This window comes from Parus major, chromosome 8 (genome assembly GCF_001522545.3).
Source record: "Parus major isolate Abel chromosome 8, Parus_major1.1, whole genome shotgun sequence".
In the NCBI taxonomy this organism is placed as follows: Eukaryota; Metazoa; Chordata; class Aves; order Passeriformes; family Paridae; genus Parus; species Parus major.
Genome location: NC_031777.1, coordinates 9,330,829 through 9,343,597, shown reverse-complemented (window position 1 = coordinate 9,343,597; position 12,769 = coordinate 9,330,829). Strand labels below are relative to the sequence as shown.

At 36.4% G+C, this 12,769-nt stretch overlaps 1 long non-coding RNA gene across 8 annotated transcripts in view; it reads left to right on the top strand.

Annotated features, from left to right (window-relative positions):
* LOC117244807 overlaps positions 1 to 12,769 on the top strand; it is a 62,264-nt gene that overhangs the window by 28,997 nt on the left and 20,498 nt on the right. For 7 of the 8 annotated variants that reach the window (XR_004498587.1, XR_004498585.1, XR_004498582.1 and 4 more), the window contains exons 2-3: positions 1,700 to 1,812; positions 7,422 to 7,540. This is a non-coding gene — a long non-coding RNA (uncharacterized LOC117244807). Of the gene's footprint in view, positions 1 to 1,699; positions 2,065 to 7,421; positions 7,541 to 12,769 lie in introns of all 8 variants that reach the window. The other variant, XR_004498586.1, reaches the window with a different exon arrangement.

Here is a 12,769-nt window from a genome sequence, read left to right as displayed (position 1 = left end):
AAAAAAAAAATTTAAAAAAAAAAAAAGGCTGCAGTTAATGACTAGGTAAGAGAAACAGCAGAGAATGAAAGATTTATGAACAGTTACAAACATGCTTTATCTTATACAGCTGGTAAATTCATTCTTCTGAGTATCATTACAAAGTAATCTTTACAGAGAAAACTCAAGTTAGATTACAGAAAAAGTGCAGCAGTAGAAAATACTATCACCCGATTTCACATATGTTCTGTCACTCACCTAACACTATTCCTATCTAAATACTTTTAAAGATTACTTGAAAATCAAATGTTAGCATTATTTCAACCTGTGGAAGCTGTTGAAAGTCAACATGAAATCTTGCATCTGTGTCTAATGTCTGTCGTTGCAACTGAGCTCATTTTAATGGCTGCATGTCCAGGCAGTGTGTGGCACAGGGCTTGAAAAGGAAGGAGACTTATGTTTTACTTGGCACTGGTACAGCATAGGTCTTTAGCATGAAATTTATTAGCATTAATGGGCATTGTGTAATTAAAGCACTGTGCTTTAATGCCCTGAGGGATGATGGGGCTTTTTTCATGTCCTATAAAATAGACAAAGAAAAAAATGTGAGACTTTTCAAAGCTAGTCAAAGAATTCAAACGTGCATGTTCCTCTATTAATCATAATAGAGAAGGCATAGCTGAACAAGATGGATCCCAAATTCTCAAAATGTCTTCCATGAAACCACAAGACGGTTAATACTAGGCACCAGTTTTTGAGAAGATGTTATGTAATGACAGTAGTTTGCAAGGCCACAAGTTCTTCAAAAAGTAACCATTATACCACTGAAAAGTATAGATTTGAAAAAAATATTTTTAGATCTAATGTACCACACTTACTTGGGACTAAACTTGTTTAAAGGAGTCCAATTTAATAAAGTGGCTTTGAGAAACTATTCAAGTATTTGTTACTTGAGCTCTTGCATTTTCTTTTCTGAATGCAAAGAATTTAGAAGGCTTGGAAAATCCCATCACCTAACCCACTGCACTTCAGGGACGGAGGAGGCGTTTATGTATTTCATCATGTGCTTTTGAATATCACAGGCTGAAGCTGGAATAATATTCAGAGCTACTAAAAAAGTGCAGTGGTGGTGCAGGTTTCATTAGGATTGGTGCATGTCAGCAGTAAAGATCAGACTATTACTTAGACCTGCATTTCAGTAGTTAAGCAGGATTAATTTTCTATAAGAAAAAAATAATTCAGAATTACACTATGGAAAAAACCCAACACACACAGGTCTAGTATTTGACTTTCCAGAAACTGATCTTGCCAACACTTATCTGTAGGACTGAAAAATAATCCTGGAGTTCATTTTCTGGCAATTTTTTATTGCTTTACATGTTTAAATGAGCCTACATGAACAGCAAGTCAGAACAGCATGGAAATAATACCACTGATGTAACTATGATGTTTAAACTATTGAAAATATTAGGCTTAATAACAGTATTGTGTCACATCTTAATATTATGAATAATCTAATTTCACTTAGAACTAGATTGAAGCAAAACTTATTTTATCAGAAAATCTGAAGAAAAAGTTCCTACAGATTGTACAAAACCACTAAGACTTTTACAGTGACACTAGGAATTTTTCCCTGGGGAATGTCAAGATCAATTACTGGCTGATCTATTGGACATATCCTAAAGTATAAAACAAAATTCTTTATTTCTTTGTCTTCTAGACAAATCACCACAGAGCTACAGACCAGCAACGAAGGGAGCTGAGGGCAATTTGACCAACATCATCTGTGTCGGTTCCCCAGATGTCAATGAAACGCGTAATCGGGTCTCCAAGGTACATCCCAGAGATTAGCTGCTGTGCCATTCAATAAGTAAATGATTAAAACAAGATGTTTTCTTTGATTACATTAAGATACTGGCAGCAGGGAGGGCTATTACCTTCCATTGAAGAGTCTACCTTCCCAAATTACTTTGTTTATTAACACATCATTAACAATGTGCCACCTCAGCCAAATGATCAGTGGTCTTGGGTACAAAGTAAAGATCATTACAGAACTCCACCACCTGCCTCATTTGAGCAAATCAAGTAAGTACATCTGAATCACCAATTGCACAAAAATATTCAAATGCTAGTTTTCATCTTCAGCTTTGTGCCTTTTTTGCTGAGCCCATAAGCCTTCTTTTGAGGAATCAACAAAACCATGTAGACATAAACAGAGAAGTTCTCAAAACAAAGTTTTGGTTTTTTTTCCAAAAGAACAGGACCTCAGGTAAATGATGCCTTTTAATACAGCACATGAAAATTTCAATTATGGAAATCATTATTCTAGGCACTATGTGCCATTTTATATTCCCAGCAGGATGTTTTTCATCTCATCAAGAGTTTCCAAGGCTGTTTAGTGCTCCTGTATATGCAAAACACATTTAAGGGCCCCTAAGAAGATCTGTTAATTAAAAAGCCCAGTCAAGTGGTCAGACAGACTGGAACTTGAGGATTATAGGTAAAGAGGGATGAAATGAAGGCTTGGAAATTATAATTTTTCTTTCTGTGGTAGCAGCCAAAGCAGCTGTTATAAACTGGGCAAATTAAAGATGTGGCTGACTAAGCCAGCAGTCTGGAAACAAGACATTGCAAAAGCATAACAGCAAGTCATCAGCACCCCACTTTTAAAAAGCCAAAAGTGCTGACCATTTCTTTTTTACTCTCTCTTCCTGTTATTCTGATCTGTCACAACTATCCTCCAGCTGTTACCCTTCCAGCCCCTATTCACCAGTTCTAGTTTCCCACCCCCATGTTAGGGAGTTAGTAGTAATTCCCAAGACTGTGGACAAGTGGTCCATAGTGGGAGTAGTCAGCAAACAAGAAAGGACATGTTTAAAAGAAGAGCAGGTGAAATAACAGAGTTGAAGTTATTTTCTTTTTTTTTTTTTTCCATATATGAGAGTTGTTCATGTGAAAACAATCTTCTCATGCTGAACAATATTTATCATTCCTTGAGAGCTGTTTCATCTGCCCAGTAGTCAGCATCTAGGTACAGAAAGGTCTCCAATTAAAAAAGCCAGATTGCCACCTCACTTTCTAGACACATTATACTTGTAAAAGGGCTAAAAATAGTTTTACCATGAGCTAATGAGGGTATACATATTTTTTCATATCAGAACATAATGAAGGATTTATGAATTACTGCATAAATAAGTTACTTAAAGACCCCAAAAACTATCCCAGAACAACCCTTTGTCTTTTCTCAACAGCAGATACGGACTTCCTTTTAGAAGCAGAAGAAAGATTAGTTGCTTTGTATAGACAGCTTTTAGGTCAGTTTTGCCAAGCTAGAATTTGTCTCAATTTATATTAACGTAAACCTGTGGCCTATTTTTGATCTCATTTTAGACATCATGAATTAATACCTCCCAATCTATTTCCTCTATGTTTATTTGTATTCAAGACAAACTCATCCTTTCAGATTTGTGGTAGATGAATTTTTAAGTGTTGCCATTTCAATACTACACTAACGATGCTGTTAATAATACTGCTGCATTGAAATACTGCATCTGATTTGAGGCACACTCAAGCTCTTTGCAAACAATTATTCATTAAATACATTTGAAAACTGTTCATGAGATTCATACCATAAGTCTTTAACAGACACAAAATTGATACAGGCAAGCTGAGTACTCCATTCTTTATCAGAAATTAGTTTTAGGTGGCATGGGGCCTTTGTCTGATGCCTTTACCTGAAAAAAAATCAATTGCCATTTTGCATTTTCATACAAGTCTAAGAGCATGAGAGAACAGAAAAAGAATTCTAAAGGTTAAACCCCATATTCAGTACAGTCTCTCCCCCGCCCCTCTGTTACAGCGGGTATTTGAGGAGGTTCTTTACATCTCCTCCCACACAGTTTCTCTGCTTCATAAGCAGAAAGCAGCTGCTGGTTCTTTCAAGTCTAGCGGTTAGTTGACATTTACCAATAGTTTATGGTTTTCATTCTACCTTTGCAAGGAAAAGAGCTAGAATACCAGTTTTAAAGAGTGAGTACTAAATCTTTATATTTCTAATTTCCTCACACCCCACACCCCTCACCCCCAAACTGGAGGGGCCTGCAGCCAGCAGTTTTGGTGGGACCTAAGGAAGGGACAAAAACTGCTGTGAACCAGCACAGAGAATAGGGGCATGGGTCCTGGGTTTACAGTTAAAATTCTTGCCTCTGGAAAACCACCTCAATGCAACTCTTGGCCAGTAGTGATGGTTTAATTATTTCCCTTTCAACCCCACTTTCTAAAAAACTGCTGTGTACAGTTGTTCACATATCTGACTTGACAAACTTGGCAGCATTATTTAGAAACTGCCATAAAAAGAAAGAAAAAATATTGCATATATACATATGATATGATATGATGCTTTGATGGTGGAGATGGGAGGAATGAGAAAGGTCTAGGATACATCACACAAAACACTATTTTCCAGAGCAGGGAGAAAAAAAACCCAGCTGAAACATACAAATAAAGATGTTAGGTCCTGCAAACACTGCCTACCTAGCACACTCATGTGAAAGGTTACCTCCCACAGTTTCACTCCCTTGTCCAGGCACAAACACAGGCCATGACACAGTCCTTACGTCTGACCTCATTCCCAGAAAAATGCACTGATATGACTCTGTTTAATGTTTGTCTTCCTGAAATTTCTCTTGAAAATTATGAAAATTATATGTTAAATACATGAAATTATTATATCAAAGTACAGATGAAAAATCACACTGTCCTGGGCACTATTTCAACAGTGGGATACTCTTGCTAAAATTATATTCAGATTTGCAGGTATTTTGAAATAGTAATAAACAAAATGTAGTCAGAGATGTCTCTTTTAGAGCAAGTTTATTCACATGGGAATCAGGAAAACAGAGGTGATCTGATAAGCAAAATTCCCCCCAAATCAGGAGGAAAAAAAATGCCATACTTGTAGTTGTTAACAGCCTGCTAAATCCTCCAGTAAACCTAAACTCAGGAGTCAGCTGGTCATACTGTGTTTATTTCATGGACTTTTTCAGAGTCCATCTGTATCCAGAGTACAAAAGCCTTTTATCTGATGATATTTACTAACAAAGAGTTTTAAAGAGGTAACATTAACAGAATTGCTGTAGATACAAAAAGGAACATGGAACTTGCAATTACTGGATGGCTCCAAACTTTTCCTAATGTGTTTAAAACTTTACAAAAGTAAACCATCCCAGACAGCTCAGCATTAAAAGACAGTGTAAGAAAATGCCATGTTTTTCTCCAGGTGTAGGTCAGGACATTTGAAGATATCTGTGACTGAACATTGTTTCTTCATCCTGAATCAAGGCTTCCGTGACTGAACATCATAGAGGCAGTTACAAAAGTCATACTGGTGCTCAACATCTGCAGGAACTCAATAGTGCAGCAGTTTGCTGCACACATGTTAAACACGCAGCACTAAAATTATAAAAACAGGTCAAAGCAAAATGAAAAAGTACTTGAAATTAAGAATTTCACATCAGTAACAGGAAGAAAATGTGGAGACCATCTTTTCTGCAGGCCAGCAAAAAAGCATGACTTTCTTTTATCATGTATTGCACTTACAGGGCACTAGATTTTTCTAAACAGCAACCAAAGCATACTTTCAAGTCCTCCCAACGAACATCTGAATGACACAGCAGACTGAAATATTTCAGGGATCAAACATACACCAATGACTACCTCCTGTTCCCTTGAATTAAAGGTGAAGAGCAGCTTATCTGGAAAGCAGAATCTAATTAAAAATTATCTTTTCTTTAAAGAATAAAGGAGAAAAACACCAGTCTTTAAGCAAGGTGGAAACTCAGCTGGAGATGGACTGCAGTGTCCGTTGCTTTTTGCAAAGTAAAGATTCAGAAGCGCATTCAAAACCATGTTTAAGTGGTAAACATAAAAACATGAAGTACTAAAAATGAGGACCACCTTTCCCCCAGTGATTGTAGCTTTAGGGAAAATCAGATATACCTGTATTTTAGTACATAGAAAAAAGATCTGTAGTATCTTATCACATATGCTTTTAGACAGACATTTGACTGATTTCAATTAGCATTAGTACTTCAAAAGAGATGATGTAATAGTTAGAGCAGCTAAGATTTTTTTCATGTTTTTGTATGAATGGAAAAGGGATCCAGACACATCAGACTGATTATTTTATATTCTGCCATAGAGAGTCACTGTGGCTTTATGAAGAGGTTTTTTTTCCACTCAAACTTGTTTACTTCTGTGTGGTTTTGAATTTTTTACAGAAGCCCTCACATTTTCAATATTAGTTCTAGTTTTTCACTATGTATAAATAAAGTAAAATAAGTACACGTACAAGTGCACAGACAGCAAGGGGTTTCTTTGCAATACTCAGTGGAAGAAACACAAGATTTTTTCAAGGCTCCAGAGCTCTTCAGCCACAGCATCCTCCTTACATATGCATACAGTTGTTTTCATTTCATTAGTAAGAGCAAACTATATCAGTATTATACTTTTTTCTTTACTAGACAACATGAACAATGTATCTATGCATCATGGTTAACACTGAGCAGAAAATAATCCTTTCTTTCTCAGAGAGATAAAAAGATTTTTGAATTTTTATTATTAGACTAAAAAGAGGTATGTCTAAGTTATTTTAATTAATTTTCTTTTGGGAAAAGGAGCTTATCATAAAAGAAAGAGGAGGAGAAAAAGTAGGCAGACCGAAGATAGTCTGATCATTAAGACTTTCACACCAAGTATCAGAAACGCAGGTTTCCAGGCCCTTCTCCAACAACAACAGAGCTCTGACATTCCGAAGGCACACCAAGACACCAGGCCATCAACCCTTCTATGGCAGAAAGGGGGATTTTTTCCCTTTCCTCACACAAAAGGCCTTCCCAGAAAAGCTTCCATTGAAATATGCATTTCTTGAAAACCTCCTGCATTTTCCCCACAGAGGAAAAAAAGATTCAGTTTTCAACCAGATGTAGTTACAGTTTTTCATAGAACTGCAATTGCAGGGAAAAACTAACAGAATGAGAAAAAAAAACAACTTCTTCTATAAAGTTCTAATAATACCTTTAATCATATTACAAGCTTAATGCATTACATTATTTTTTTTAATTAACGCAGTTGGACTTTTAGATCAAACAGAGAAGAGAAAAAAGATTGTGATCCAACAAAAGCATGTTATAAAAACACTGCTGTTCAAAACAGGTCAAGTATTTTCTTGTGCTTGAAGACTAACAAAGGGGTTTTTTCTTAAGGCAGTCATTAGGTGTTTTGTCTTTTTTTTTGTTACTTTTTTTTTAATGGTAAGATATACTTTCACCCCTCTGTTAAATACACTCCAGTCTGTATTCCTGTGAATAGCAATTTTCTTAAGACACTTTTTTTTCGTGATTAGTTGTGATAGGATTGCTTTCTCTCATGTTTGCATTTTGCAGACCACAAGCCTCAGAAGATCACTGTGGAAGAAACACACTGGGCCAACCCATCCTGTTGATATGACACAAAGTGCAGCCCAGTTTGGTATTCTTTCCACTCTGAAGAAGTCTCACACCAGGTAGTAGAAGCTCACTTCTTTCTTTGCTGTTGAATGACTACCTATTTTTTCCCCAGAACTCCCCCCACCTTAGGCAAAGTTTGCATTTTAATATTCTGGAGAACCTTTAAATTGCTGCTGTTCAAGGACCACAATAAAATGTGGGGCTGGTTCTTGTGACCCCCACACCTCCCTTTCTCACAGGGCCAAAGAAAGCCCATTAGAAATGACAGGGCATGCAGAATGCAGGAGAGAGGTAATAGAGTTTAAAAGCTGTGTAGCTGCAGCGTCATTTAGGAAATGCCTCCAGGCTTGCTCAAGAGTTTAGTAATAAACCTAGACCACAAAGCAAACTGAATGTTCAACTCTACATGCCCAAAAGGTAGAGAAGATCCTTTTCTCCATACTCTTAAGCCCATGTTCTTAGGCCCTCCAATCTTTCTCCCACAAAGTAGGATTTCAAGAATCATCTTCATTTTTCTTATCCTGAAGGCAAAACTGTATATTGTTAACAGTTTCCATAATCTTGATTACAAATTTTTATTACAATAAAACATTGGTATCATCATGTGAAATCAAGAATCTGTCTTGCTAAATCTTGCTAAAAAAAGTAATTTTCAGTCTAAGCCAATTAGGAAAATAGAAATGGCCACAGAGAGTTTCAGAACAGAAAAAAATTCACATTTTATCTTTTCTATTACAAGTGGCAACCATAGTTGGCATGTGAGATTTCTGACCTAACCAACTGATCGCTAAGGCATTTAAATTATCTGTAAAGATGATTTAAAATGGGATAACCCACAATCAGAATATCCACAGTATTTAATGGAGCTATTAAGTGTGCAAGGAACCTGGGATCACACCCAACCCAGTCACAAACACATTCAAGAAATCTGAACAGATGCACATTCGACCATAGTAGGACATATTCTGAAATAACAAAAATATGGGCCCAGTCACAACTAAAGTTGTTCTCACATGCTTTGTTTTTACTGGCTACAAGCTTTATTAAGCTTTTAGTGTCCAATAGAAACAGCTCCACGAAAGAGTGGGAGAAACACTGAAACTGAACATCTAGAAACACTTACATAGATAGGTTTATACACAAACTGCAGTCATGACTAAAGTAGTGATTGACTAAATCATGATTAAAGTGGAGGGTCTGGAGCCCAAGTCTATCCAGGAATAACTGAGGGTACTGGCATTATGAAGTCTGGAGGCTCAGGGGAGAATTTATCACTCTCTATAACTACCCCACAGGAAGCTGCAGCAGAGCATGTCTGAGTGCCAAGTGTACTTTTTTTCCCAAGTAACAAGTGATAGGATAAGAGAAAATGGCCTCAAGTTGCACCAGGGGCCATTTAGATTTTATATTAGGAAAAAATTCTCCACCAAAAAGCCTGTCAAGCATTGGAAAAGGGCTCTCAGAGAAGTTATGAAGTCACCATCCCTGGAGGTGCTTAAAAGACATGTACACATGGTGCTCTGAGACAAGATTTAAGTAGTGTACATGGCAGTGTTAGGCTTGCTGTTGGACACAATGATCTCACGTGCCTTTTCCAACCTGAACTATTAAATGAATGACAGGTTCAAATCACTGGCTATGTTACCATGTACGCTGCTTTAGATGATGGCTAATTCCTTCCTTACATGATACTTAAAGAAATGTCATCATTATAGTCTCAAATCCAAGTGATTCTTGCAATCACCTGGGCCATATGAATGAATTTAAAGACTGAAATCCATAATATAGTTTCCTTTCTAATGTATACACCCATTCCTACAGCCACAATGAAAGCATTTCTACAGATAAAGCATTATCAGAAAACCAAATTTTATCCTTGCTGTCCAACAATCACAGCACCACTCCATACAGCAAAACAGGAACATCTGGAATTTTGCTCTTGTGAGGGCAGCTGGGACTGCACTGCTACATCAGGAAATGAACTGTGCTCAGGTTATAAAATATACTTGGGACTGTTCACAGAAAACTATCCTGGTACTGAAGAAATTACTTGTGTACAAGGCACTTATTAGGGAAAATTTGTCGAAGTGCATCGTATGTTTTTTCTGACAGAAAAAACAATTTTTCTGAACAGAAAAATTGTGCAGATTCGCTCTATATTTAAATCCCATTGAGCATGAATAGTTGCCTTTCATTTCAGAAATTATTTCCCAAGCAGAAAAATTGTGTGATAACTAAAACTGATTTTACCAAACCTGCCTCCTTAAGGAGGAGTTTTTTCACTAACTCATATTTTGATCTAACTAAAAACAAGTTTGGGTAAATGCTAGCTTTTACTGCTCTCAAATTCTGCTTTGGTTTCATGTTACTCCTGAGAGTTTGTGGCAACAAGTGCGAGACAAATTTTTAACTTCTCTTCAGACAAAATTGAAGAGTACTGATTGCAGTAGCCAGGAATAGTGGCCTACGTAAATCCTTTCTTTACTAATATTATTGAGTGGGGTGGTTTGAAGTGGCTTGGTTTTTGGTTAAGGGAAAATCCAAGCAGGCCAGGCCAGCGCACAACCCACTGTATTGAGAAAGAAATAAAGACAATTGCTTTCAGTTGGCCAATTATACCGTTTTGTACTGATTGTTCTGATTTTATTGATTGTTCTGATCAAGATGCTTTCCAAGATCAAAACATTCATTAAATTCCTTTTTTGCACATATTGGCATCAGTATTTTGGAAGAACCCGACATGTTCTATGAATGCACAGGTTTAGTAGATAGCCATTTTGATGATGGCAGATTTGAAAGACCCTGTTTCTATACACTTGAGACACTAGGGAAAAAAAAATGCTTAATAAACTATTATTGCTAAGATACAAAGTTTCTAAGTTAATACAAAATGAAGAAGAATAAATTAATTATTCTTCTTCAATTCTATTTACCTTCAGTAATAAGTAGATCCATGCCTACTTCATACCCTTTGAATTTTAGGTAGGATTTGTTTTTAAGTGAGAAAAGAAAGGCATACCTAAATACCCCTATTTACCACTCTTCAAATTTGAGACTTGTACTATAACGAGAAACAACTTTCCTGAAACTCCGTACCTATCCCTTTAGCAACTTTTAATGTTTCATTATAGTTCATGGAGTGTAAGCTGGTTTTAAGTTTTGTTAACACTGCATGAATATTTTGACAAGAGTCCATCCACTTTGCCAAAATTGGAAACAACTAAGTATTTACATGGTATAGTACCAGACCTACACACAGTGAACCAGTTTAAAGGGGGAGAAAAAGCCTAAGTGAAATTTACAAAGGCATTCGATCAGGATAAAGAAACAATGCAACTATTTTAACAGTCTCCTGCCAGAAGTGGTGGAGCACTTTAAACAAGTTTCACTTACACAGCATTTTTTCTCCTCCTTTGAAATACATTTTAAAAAAAAGTGTCACAACATATTGTATACATTTTTCAAGGTTTTCAAAGATTAAGGACTGCTTCTGGAAAGACTCACTCCAATTTGGCAAATAATTATAGCACACATTACACCAAGGTGCATTAATGTTTGACATCTGTGAGGGTACAGAAACATGTACTTACACAGTTATCAATAAGCAAAACAAAGTCAGATATAATTTTAAATGAGGGCAAGAAAGAAAAAGGAAAAAAGAAAGCAAAGGGAAGGACAAGAAGTCTAAGTGGCAGAAAACATTACAACAGCCAAGTGGAAACAAATGAGATATTATAGCTCGGGTGCAGTCACAGGACTGTGTGTAACTCTGTTACAGCTAAACACCAAGAGCTTCTGGTGAAACTAGTTCTGTGTGTCACTTTAGGGAAAGTATAAAGAAGCATTTCAAAAGACAACAAGCACAAAGAAAACACAGTCATGAGTGTTGACAATAGCGAATTCTGTACTGAATGTGTGAAGGAGACATGAGTGAGACAAAATAGAATCAGCCCCACTTTGCCTGGGATTTTTGTAGTGACACAAGCCAAGCAATCTAAACAGAAAATGTCTGTGCTAGGAAAGGAAGATATAAACCACCACAGAAACAAACTGCTTTCCTCATGGAAGAATGGTAACTTTGGACAACATTTGGCACTGCAAGTTCAAAGGGCTATTTCATCTGCATTGTAAGTACAGACCCAGAGATTTTACAGTATTCCTGTCTCCATGCTATTGTTTTCTGTGCCATTAATGGCACTTAAATTATAGACCTGCTGCAGCCATGTAGTCAAAACACCACATCACCCGATGAGACACTGTATTATAATGTCACTGTGTCTGTGTTTTAGCTGTGCTTTCATATACTCCACTTCTCTTCAATCACCCTTTTTCTCTGCCAAAGAATAGGTATAAGAGATGAGTCTATCTTTAGCGCCACAAAAATTTCTTACTCAGGCAGCTGCAACACTTCATTCATCACATATCCAAGTCTCCTGTTTACAGCAATAAAATTTTTAGATGTACAAATAGTACGGAGGCGGATAAAAAAGTCATGGAGAATTTAAAATTAAAATACAGGATATGGCTAGGGAGTTAGAAATAATATGCTTCAAAGCAAAGTATTTTCTAAACTACATCAGGTGCGATTTCTTGTTTCTTTTGGGTAATTTTGAGTATTAGGTATTTTTTGTATTTACTTTTAGTAAAGTATTCCATATTTACTGACATACGGTTTCCCAGAAACATAATATTGTATGTATTGACCTTTTCATACAGTAATTCACAATGACAAATATTGACTAAACAACAACTTATTCTTTGACATCATCTTAAAAGAAAATATACTGACATTTCTAAACAGTTGCATGACAAATCTGAAACCTTTCTTTTTCTAAATTATACTACTAAACTGGTCATAGCAAGTCACTAAAGAGCAAGGTACCAAATTCAGAATTTTTACCAGCATTTAAAACTTTTTCAATCTCAAAAACCTCAAGGAAGTTATTTCAAAGTCACGAAACTCCAGGGGGTGTATGGTGGGACATCTGCTCCTATAAGCTGGTGTGCTGATTGTATCCCTCAAATGGACAACTCCACTAGAGATGACAGGTTTATCTATGGAACAATCTTCAAGATTCCATGATTTCCTACTTTCTGCATGTGCAATTCATCATTTCTAGCACTCAGACTCTCAGTACATTAAGGAAAAATAAGTTAGTTCATTTCATTCTGTATTGGCTTATTTTTAGTGCCACATGCAAAACAGAAGTGGGTTTTGCTTATTAAAGGCATAGTCTCAATTCAGAAAAGCTAAATATCAGGAATAACTAAAAACTTTTGTGCAT